Source organism: Arvicanthis niloticus, chromosome 4 (genome assembly GCF_011762505.2).
Source record: "Arvicanthis niloticus isolate mArvNil1 chromosome 4, mArvNil1.pat.X, whole genome shotgun sequence".
Taxonomy (NCBI): Eukaryota; Metazoa; Chordata; class Mammalia; order Rodentia; family Muridae; genus Arvicanthis; species Arvicanthis niloticus.
The window spans coordinates 49,998,457-50,008,655 of NC_047661.1; the positions used below are offsets into that span (position 1 = coordinate 49,998,457).

Here is a 10,199-nt window from a genome sequence, read left to right on the forward strand (position 1 = left end):
AACACCACAGGATTGTTGCCTAAACAAGACCTGAAAAAAATAAGACACCAATAGACAGGCTGACACAAAAGTGCTAAGATGCACAGGACTCTTCCCATAGACAAAGAACTACAGGCAACTCAGGGATGCTGAGAGCAGGAGAGATAGTCCCCTCAAGAATGATCCACCTTATTGATTATCCAATACCAAGTGGTTATCCCTGACTTAATACACATTCACAGACTTCGTTGTACTTAGATATCTAGGCATCTATATATAACAATAACAAAGAAAAAGAGGTCATGATTTCAAGAGAAAGCAAGGTGGAAGTAAAGGGGAGGTGATGGGAGGAGAAAAGGAAGGGAGAAAATGATGTAGTTAAAAACAAAAACAAAGGAGCTAAAAAAGATGGCTCAGTGGTTAAGAGCACCAACTCCTCTTCTGGAGGACCTGAGTTCAATCACCAGCACCTACATGGCAGCTCACAGCCATCTGTAATTCTAGTTGCAGGAAGTCCAATGCCTTCTTCTGGACACTGTAGACTCCATATATGTAGTACACAAACATGCATGCAGACAAAACATCGATACTCATAAAATTTAAAGAATAAGATACATAAAAGTTGTCATCTGACTTCCACAAGCAGACCATGACAATCACATGTGCACACATGCACACACACAGGAGTAAAGAAGTGTTTTTATAAGTAAGAGTGAGTTGTAAATATATTATAATGAATTTATAATTAAATTTGAAATAAGTAAAAATATTATGAGTTAGCTTAAAAATGGCAGTTGCTACTTTAAAAGGCAGGAAACATTTTTCTTCTTAGAAGATGATTCATGAAGCTGAGCACGGTCAATCATGCTTATCCAGCCCAGGAGCCTCCTGTCTTGGGGGGATCAAGGGGTGGAGCAGAGAACTCTCTTTGTCAGCTAGCAGTGATGATCCATGGGAGACAGTTTGGTTCAACATGACTCAGTAGCTGGTATTTAGTTCAAACTTCAGGAGTCTGACCTGAGTAGTTTGTTTTTATTTCCTATATGAGTTGTTGTTGTTAATTATGTTATTGTTGTTGTTTATTTACCTTATATCCCAAACTAAGATGCCCCTCCCTCCTCTCCTCCCAGTCCCTCCCTCTCACCTCACGTCCTCCCCATCTACCCCACCTCCCCTTCCTCAAAGAAAAGGGGAGGCCTTTCATGAACATCAACCAGCCTTGGCATATCAAGTTGCAGTGAGACTAGGCACATCTTCTTTTATTGAGGTTAGACAAGGCAGCCCAGTTAAGGGAAAGGCATCCAAAGGCAGGCAGTATAGTCATAGACGGACCCTGCTCCCACATTACGGGTTCCACATAAAGACCCAGCTGCACAGCTGTTACATATGTGCAGAGGGCCTAGGTCCATCCCATGTATGCTCTCTGGTTGACAAATCAGTCTCTATGAGCCCCTATGAGCCCAGGTTAGTTGATTCTGTAGTTTTTCTTGTGGTGTCCTTGATCCCTCGGGCTCCTTCAGTCCTTCCTCTCCCTCTTCCACAGGATTCCCCAAGCTCCATTTACTTTTTGGCTCTGGTTCTCTGCATCTGTTCCCAGGAGTTGCTTGATGAAGCCTCTCTGATGACATCAATGCTACGTTTCTACCTGCAAGTACAGCAGACTCTCATTATTAGTGTCGGGGGTGGGCTCCCTTTGGTGGAATGGTCTCAACCTGAGCCAGTCATTGGTTGGTCCTTTCCTCAAATTCTGCTTCATCTTTACCCCTGCGCATCTTGTAGACAGGACAAATTGTGTGTCTAAGGGTTTGTGGCTGGGTTTGTGTCCCAATCCCTTCATTAGAAGTCTTGCTTGGTTATAGGAGATGTGCAATTCAGGCTCCATAAATCCCATTGCTAGAAGTCTTAGCTAGGGTCAGCCTCATAGATTCCTGAGAGTTTCCATTGTCCTAGATTTCTAGCTCATTCCAGAGATGCCCACTCCTTATTCCAGTGGTATCTCCTTCAGTTTTCTTCAAATCTCATCCCTCCTGTTCCCATCCCAACCTTCCCCAACACAGTCCCCTTCCTCCATTCTCCCAGACTGTCTAATCAATTTCCCCTTCTCAGTGAGAGTCAAGATCCCCCCACCCTTGGGCTTTCCTTGTTACTTAGCTTCTTTGGGTCTGTGGTTTGTAGTGTGGTTATCCTATACTTCATGGCTAATATGGTTTGGGTTACTTCACTCAGGATGATAGGTTTTTTTGGTTTTTTTGTTTGTTTGTTTGTTTGTTTGTTTGTTTTGTTTGTTTTTGTTTTTGTTTTTTTTTTGTTCCATTTGCCTGCAAATTGCATGATGTCATTGTTTTTAATGGCTGAGTAATACTCCGTTGTTTAAATGTACCACACTTTCTGCATCCATTTTTTGGCTGAGGGACATCTGGGTTGTTTCCAGTTTCTGGCTATTACAAATAAAGCTGCTTTGAACATAGTTGAGCAAATGCCTTGAGGTATTGTGGATCTTCTTTTGAGTATATGCCCAGGAGTGGTATAGCTGGGTCTTAAGATAGAAATATTACCGATTTTCTGAGAAACCACTGTTTACTTTGACATTGACTATTGGCTTGCTGCATATTGCGTTTATTGTGATTAGGTATATGTCTTGTATCCCTGATGTCTCCAAGACTTATCATGAAGGAGTGCTGGATCTTGGCAAAGACTTGCTGATCATGTGGGGTTTTTTCTTTCAGTTTGTTCATATGGTGAGATTTTGATGTGATACCTGCATCTCTGGGATGAAGCTTACTTGATCATAAAAGATAATTGTTTTGATATGTTCTTGGATTCAATTTGCAAGGATTTTATTGGATATTTTTGCATCAATGTTCATAAGGGATATATTGGTCTGAAATTCTCTTTTTTTGCTGTGTCTTTCTGTGGTTTAGGTATCAGGGTGACTGTGGCCTTATAAAATGAAATTGGTAGTGTTCATTCTGTTTCTATTTTGTGAAATAGTTTGAGTCACAGTAGTTTTTGCAATAAGACCTAATGATTCATTATATTTCCTTTGTGTCTGTTATGTCTCCCTTTTCATTTTTGATTTTTTTTTTAACTTGGATATTCTCTCTCTGCCTTTTAGTTAGTTTAGCTAAGGTTTTATTTATCATGTTGATTTTCTTAAAGAGCCAACTCTTCTTTTCATTGATTCTTTGCATTACTCTCTTTGTTTTTATCTTATTGATTTCAGCCCTGAGTTTGATTATTTCTTGACATCTACTCTTCTTGGGTATACTTGCTTCTTTTTGTTCTATAGCTTTCACGTGTGCTGTTAAGTTGCTAGTATGCACTCTCACTTTCTTTGGGAAGGCACTTAGTGTTATGAACTATCTTCTTAGCAGTGCTTTCATTGTGTCTCATAGTTTGGGTATGTAGTACATTCATTTTCATTGAATTCTAGGAAGAAATTCAGCTTTAATCCACAGTGTCCTGATAAGATACAGTGGGTTATTTCAGCTTTCTTCTATCTGTTGAAACTTGCTTTGTAATCGAGTATATGGTCAGTTTTGGAGAAGATTCCATTAAGTGCTGAGAAGAATGTATATTCTTTTGTGCTTGAGCGAAGTGTTCTGTAGATATCTGTTAGGTCCATATGTGATTTAAGCTTTAGTAGTGTTTCTTTTGAAAATGTGGGTGCCCTTGCATATGGGGATTATATATATATATGCATATATATATATATATATATATATATATATATATATATATTCAGAATTGAAATGTCATCTTGATGGACTTTTTTCTTTGAAGACTATAAAGTGCCTTTCTACATTTCTTTTGATTAATTTTTGTTGGAAGTGTATCTTAATAGAACACTGAAGATTAAAGCTGGATTTTAACAACAGAAACAACAGAAAACTTACAAACTCGTGGAAACTGAACAACTCTCTACTCAATAATAACTGGGTCAAGGAAGAAAGAAAGAAAGAAATTGAAGACTTCCTAGAATTCAAAGAAAATGAATGAACAACATACTCAAACTTATGGGACACAAGGAAAGCAAGGCTAAGTGCCTTTATAAAGAAATTAGTGAGAGTTCATACTAGTGACTTAACAGCACATATGAAAGCTCTAGAACAAAAAGAAGCAAACAAACCCAGTCAAACTCAGGGCTGAAATTAATAAAAATAAAAACAAAGAGAGTAATACAAAGAATCAATGAATCAAAGAGTTGGTTCTTTAAGAAAATTAACATGATAGACAGAACCTTAACCAAACCAACTAAAAGGCAGAGAAAGAATATCCAAATAAAAAAAATCAGAAATGATTTCCACAAAATTGGAAAATATAAAGAAAATAGACAATTTCCTTAATAGATACCACTTACCAACGCTAAATCAAGATCAGGCAAACATTCTAAATAGACCTAGAACCCCTTAGGTAATAGAAGCAGTCATTAAAAGTCTCCCCCGCCCCGCCCCCCCCAAAAAAACAAGGCCAGATGGTTTTTCTGTAAAATTTTACCCGACCTTCAAAGAAGAGCTAATACAAATACTCCTCAAACTATTCCACAAAACAGAAACAGTTCTTTAGAACTCTCTGTTCTCACTGCTTCAGAGTCCAGCTCACTCAGCTCTGCTGTAGTAGAGCCATCTCTACTTCACTTGCCTTGAAACACCTGCTCTAGGACCCCAGCCAGAGCTTCCTGTACACTCAGCACTGTTGGTTCCAGGGTAGATCGAGAGTAAGACCTAGATGACCTCACACCAGTTCTCATGCTATGACCTAAAATCAGTGCACAGGCAACCCATATTTTTAGTGTGGTAGAGTCTCTTAATGCCATCTGGTCCCACCTTGCCATATCCTTTGCTCATAACCAGGGCTGGTACCCTGCTACTGTTCAATGCTTAGTTTCACTTCTCAAGCCAGTGACCACAGCACTCTCTAGAAGCCACCCTCTTACCCAGATCTCCCTGGGATTTCTTAAAGCCCCCCATCACTGGGTTTGGGTGGAAGGATGCTTTGTCCTTTGGGATCACCAGCATCACTTTGAAAATTCTACATCACAATGCTTTTCCAGTCTGCACTCTCGTCCATGTTTTTTGCACTCTTGCAGTAGGTGTAGTTAAGCCCTTGCTCAGGAGTCTGTAGGTACTTTCCTACTTGGAAGTTAGCATTATTAGACTGAGGTATCTATTGCCTACATGATAGCAGCTGCCTGGCTGGCATCTCAGCAGCTCTGCTAATAACCAAAGGATCTGAAACATAAATGCTATCAACTTTAACATAAAATGAATAATCCTGGTTAGGGAGGTAAGATCTGACTAAGGAGTTGTCATGGCTAAAAGACCAAATGACTCACCAGAGTTCCCCAACAGCTTAGAGGGGGCAGCAGTGACCCCACAAACATGAGGCCAAGCTTTTTGTAGATGGGAAGTCTGAAGACTTTCTATGAGAGTTTCAGTGAAGGGGGGGGGGAAGCTAAACTGAAATAACAAGCTGTACCCCACAGCCAACCATTGGCCATGGTCATGGAGATCTTGGGTTTGTTGAGATAGCTTTCCCTTTAGCCCCTAGGCTGATTATCAGCTATAGTTAGCAGAAGTGAAAAGTCCATGCTAACCCCTCTTGAGGAGGTCAAGAGGTTGAAAGAGTGTGCAGAGAGCTAGGGACAGTTTAGGAATGTGATATCAGGAACCACCATCTTCTCTGCCTGTCCCAAAAAAGACAAGAATGCCCTCACAAATCCTCCTGGACTCACAGTATGGGAGAAATACTGGGACAGTGGCCAATAGACTTGGTTGACATTTGTAGGCAAGGCTACTGTCAGCATCCTGGCCAGGTAAGAAGGGCTTGGTGGATCTTCCTCCAGAAGAGTCCTCTTTTAAGTGACAGAAAGAGACAAGAAGATTTTTGGGGGGCTGGGGTGTGGGGGAGTCTGAGCTAGGGATTTCTTACTCTCCCACTCTGTATTTGATGGGTGAAGATGCTTCAAGCTAAAACCCACATATCCACATGAAGATTCGGGGCTGAAATTTCCTTAATATAGCCCTTCTTCCTGGCTTGAAACGTGACTCAGACATCTGAGATGGAAACTTAGAGGCTCTCTTCATTTCCGAAATCTTGAGCCTAAGACTGCTCCTAATTTCACCTTTCAGCCACCACAAAACTCCCAATCTAATGACTTCCAGTGACCCTTTGACAAACTCTTAACTTCAAAGAACTCGCCCCAAATGCCAGATTTCACCCCACCTTTACTTTTTCAGGTAAAACTCCTACCCACCTATCATTCAGCCTTTCCTCCAGATAATAGAACCTCTGAGTCTAGAGGGAAAATATCTCTTTTCCTATCCTAGATGATAATATAGCTCCAGTAGGGAAGCAGGGGCCCGCCAGAGAAAAGACTTCACAATCAAAGTAGAAGACCTAGAGCTGATGGAGTTGAAGTTTCAGGTGGAGACTGGGGTAGGGGACCTGAAAATGCAGGGGTTCAAAGCACCAAGGTGCAGACATGGCAGGGGTGTAAGCATCTGCAGAGGCACATTGACAAATGCAACAGAAGTCTTTCCCTCATCCCAAGTTCAAGCCCCCAGCTTCCTCACAGAACAGGGTGAAGACAAATGCATGTAGAGCACTCTAGACATTAATGTTTGTTCTCCTGCCTGGTGCAACCACAGACCTGTGAGAGCTGCTGCATCTGATAAGCAGACCATCTTCCCCTAGGGGATTCCAGCTTGCCTGACACTCCCAGAAACTGGAAAACTGTAAACACATGAGGTTCTGGCAAGTTGTTCAGGGTACAAGTTCTTTGTCTGAGTAGAAGGGGAAACTGGAATGAGTTCCATAGAAGAAAACCTTGGATAGTTGTGTCATTTAAAAAAATTTTTTTACCTGTCTAGTGTGCCTGTTATATATGTGTTTTCATGTAATTGTGTGAATGTAGGTGCACCTGTGTGTGTGTGTGTGTGTGCGTGCACGTGTACATGTATATGCATATACCCAATGTCAGTCAACATTGGATGATTTTTTTTTCAATCATGCTCTACCATATTTTTTGAGACATGCTTTCCCACTGAACCTGGAGCTTATTGATTCAGTTAGACTGGCTAGCCAGTGAGCTCTGGTGATCCTCCTGTTGCTGTCCCCTTTTCAAAGGACAGAGGTACAGACCTCTTCTCTTTCACCTGAATGCTGGAGAGCCCAGGACCTCAAGCATTACCTACTATGTCATCTCTCAAAGCCCTGGATAACTGCAGTCTAACTAAAATATCTCCATAGCTGCACAGTTCAATTGTAACATTTTTGTGACAGGTTTTTTTCTGTTTCTTTTATCATAACATAACAATAGAAGATAAAAGAAATGGCTGGTAACAGCATCATTTCATAAGTGCTTATTCTCAAAAACACATTCAAGTTTAGTGAAGTTTGTATTAAGAGTCTTCCTGTTCAAATACATTTTCAATTAAACCCGAGCCTTTCAGTTTCTGCATTATGACATGCCTTTTAATTCATCCCCCCACAACTGCCAAATATCCCGTTCTGAAAATTATCTTTATAATATATATTATGTATATACATTATATCTACACCTTGGTGCTTTGAACCCCTCCATTTTCAGGTTCCTCACCTCCTGCCTCACCTCCTGCCTCCACTATATATATATATCATTGGCATGTCTTTCATAAGCCACTTGCTAGGACGGAAAGGGAAGCTCTTCAATCAAGGTATCCTGCGTGGGTTCTGGAACTGGCAATGAACTAACTGCAAGAACATAGCAACTAATACATTCTATAAAGCAAATAAGCTTACATTTAACCATGGCATGTGGGAGCTTGTCGCATGAGACTTGGCTTTTGTGATTTGCATTGCAAATTTTGAGCATGTTGAGCCTTGTGTTAGGAGTCCTCCATGGACTGATTCCTCTAGCCAATTGAGCTCCTTTCCTTCAAATAAAAAATGAATCCTGTGCCCTTTAATGGTATTTATATTCAATTAGTCGATAATGGAAGAGTATACCAGTGAACTTACTCAAGATAATGGGATAAAGCAATTTGCTTCAGCCTGACACTGTTTTTCAACCTGGAATGTTGTAGACATCATAGAAAACTCTAGTTCGGTTTACTCTTCACCATCCTTTCTAATTCTGTCTGCACCTGAAAACATAGATATTTTTGAATTATCAGGTGACCAAATGTGACTTTCCTTTCTTAAACTAGAAGCAATTATAACTGACACAGAAGCTCACTGTCTGTCTCCTCCCCTGTCCACTAGAGAACACACTTTTTAATCTGCTCAGAGCTCTGACATCAAAGGCCAGTTGATTGGTCAAGGTGACCTAAAGTATACACCCAATAAATGAGGCTGCATGGGATAAAGGAACTTCTATAAAACATTTAAGGCCAAATAAGCAATAAAATTTTTGTGAATCACCACAAAAGTGGGAGGGAAAAAAGCCATGAAAATACATACACACACACACACACACACACACACACACACACACACACACACACAATTTTAAATCATTGAGCCATCTACCAACGAAGTGACAGCTACATTAATGTCCACTGTTCAGATGGCCTCTTGTTGGAGTTTCAAAACGCACAGCTTTAACATGGATTCTGGGGGTCTAGCTTTTGAAATACAACTGAATAAAGATTGTCTGTTAAACACACTTGTGATAAATATACTTAAAATGTATGGTCAAAGATCACGCTACCTAGATTTCCCTTGAGATATCCCCTAGCCTTGATAACTCGGTTTACTGGACATCAGTAACTAAATGACGATACTTGGGCCTCTGGTGAGCAGTAATCATGCCTGATTTTTCACTGGATCTTTGCTCTTGGTCCTCAGATCATGTATCACCAACTAGAACTTGCTGTTAGGTTTTGTCCTGAAATGTCATTTTTCTCGTTGATTAATGGTGGCCAAGGGCCCTGCCACTGGCTGATTGCTTTAGTGGGGCCAGATGTTCAGTCCTGTGTGAGTCCTAGATTTGACTGCTTAGTGTCTTGGCTACTATAACAGAGTGTTGAAGACTTAGTGGTTTATAAACAATGCTTCTCACAGATCTGAAGGCTGGGAAATATAAGATTAAGCCTCCTGCAGATTCAGTGTCTGATGGGGACATGTTTCAGAATCATAGATCACATTCTCCCATGAGAGGAGCCACAAGGGAAACTCTCTGGGGTGCCTTCTCTAAGAACACTAATTTCATTGATCTATGATCTAATCCCCTCTCAAGGGGCTGTCCACAGCCAAAGTCATCACACTGAGATTGAGTTTCATGAACTATGGGAAAGGAAGCACAAACATTTAGTCTGTAACATTCACTTCCACAAGAACCTGCCATGCAAAGCCACAGGATGGTGGCCACGGTCACCAGAGAAAAGTTTGATCCTACCAGATGCTAGTGATCCACTGGGCCACCCAGGCAGTGATGGTCATCTTTGGTCCATATATTTAAATGACGTCAGAAACATTCACTTCAAGGACCATTATATGCTAATTCACGTGGTTATGCAACCCCTCTCAGCAGTTGAGCTACCTGAAACCTGGAACCTGGAACCTGGAACCTGGAACCCGGAACCTGCCATTTCTCTTTTAGGTATGCTACAGCTTGAAGTTTATTGTTTATCTTTAGGAGACTGACTCTCACTGTGTTGTCCAGGCTACTCAGAAACTCCCAGGAGAAAGTGACCTTCCTACTTCAGAGTCCTGATGAGCTGGTACCACAGGCAGCACCACAATGGCCAAATATGAAGCTTGGATTTTTTTTATTTTCTTTCTTTATTTTTCAATTGGACATTTTATTTATTTACATTTCAAATGTTATCCCCTTTCCCTTTGCAAACCTACTATCCCATCCCCCCTTACTCTGCTTGTATGAGGGTGCTTCCCCACCCACACACTCCCACCTCACTGCCCTAGCATTCCTCCATACTGGGGCATCAAGCCTTCACAGAACCAAGGGCCTTTCCTCCCATTGATGCAAGATAAGGTTCCTTCAGCTCCTTCAGTCCTTCTCCTAACTCCTCCATTGGGGACCCCACACTCAGTCCAATGGTTGACTGCGAGCATCTGCATCTGTATTAGTCAGGATCTGGCAAAGCCTCTCAGGAGACAGCTGTATCAGGCTCCTGTCAGCAAGCACTTCTTGGCTTCTGCAATAGTATCTGGGTTTGATGTCTGCATGTGGGATGGATCCCCATGTGGGGCAGTCTCTGGATAGTCTTTCCTTCAAT

General features: G+C 41.2%; 1 long non-coding RNA gene across 1 annotated transcript; it reads right to left on the bottom strand.

The window, feature by feature from the left end:
• Positions 1 to 1,331: 1,331 nt before the first annotated feature.
• On the bottom strand, positions 1,332 to 9,492 carry LOC143441883 (uncharacterized). Its single transcript, XR_013109626.1, has 3 exons — positions 9,359 to 9,492; positions 7,981 to 8,105; positions 1,332 to 1,624 (listed from the first exon to the last, which is right to left on the bottom strand). It is a non-coding gene; the product is annotated as an uncharacterized LOC143441883 (long non-coding RNA).
• Positions 9,493 to 10,199: the final 707 nt, after the last annotated feature.